The following is a 794-nucleotide window of genomic DNA, read 5'->3' on the forward strand; positions in this document are numbered from 1 at the left end:
ACTGTGGTGGCCCCCACCCCAGAGCAGGGCAGTCCCACTGGCCAGGCTCTTCCCGGGACCCCACTGCCTTCCCAGCAGCTGGAGGGAGCAGAGAGCGAGCAGCCAGGGATGAGCACTCAGCTGGGAAGAGCCCATTCCTTTGGCCAGGGAAATGAGGACCTCCATCCCCTGGTTGACCTCCGTTCCATGGCCGATCTCCATCCCATGGCTGGTCTCTGGCCCATGAATGAACTCTGGCCAGCAGCTGAGATTCACCCTGGCCCACCAGGACATTTCCTCCTGGCAGTGCCAGCCACTCTGGCTGCTGGCGCTGGGGGCGTTGCAGGGGGGGGTCCCTGCCCCATGCTTGCTCCCAGCCCTCTCTGCCGGCTCTGTCCCCAGTTTCCTGAGCAGTCATGTGCAAAATGTACCTGTCCCCATAGCTTCCCAATCTGTGCCCTGGCCCCATCTTGCGCCAGTGCCCTGCCACCAGCTGGGGCCACGGGGGGCCAGGCCCACGGGATGGGGACAAAGAGTGGCCATTCATTAGAGCTTTGTTTTGGATTTTTTTTCCTGAGTTTCTCAGCCTGGATCTTAATTACAGGCTTAAATCTGCAGTCCTGGGTGAGGGAAGGGAGCAATGGGCAAGTACTGGGATGGAGGGGGGAAGTAACCAACTGGAGCCTCCATAGGGTCAAGTCCAAGGTGCGGGTGAAGTTGGGGAGGTGTGTGCCTGGGCTGTGCTCCCCGGAGGTGCACAGACTCCCCCAGACCAGCCCTGGCCCCAAGGAGGGGCAGCAGAAGTGCTGCTGTGG

Source organism: Acanthisitta chloris, unplaced genomic scaffold, assembly GCF_000695815.1.
Source record: "Acanthisitta chloris isolate BGI_N310 unplaced genomic scaffold, ASM69581v1 scaffold33853, whole genome shotgun sequence".
Taxonomy (NCBI): Eukaryota; Metazoa; Chordata; class Aves; order Passeriformes; family Acanthisittidae; genus Acanthisitta; species Acanthisitta chloris.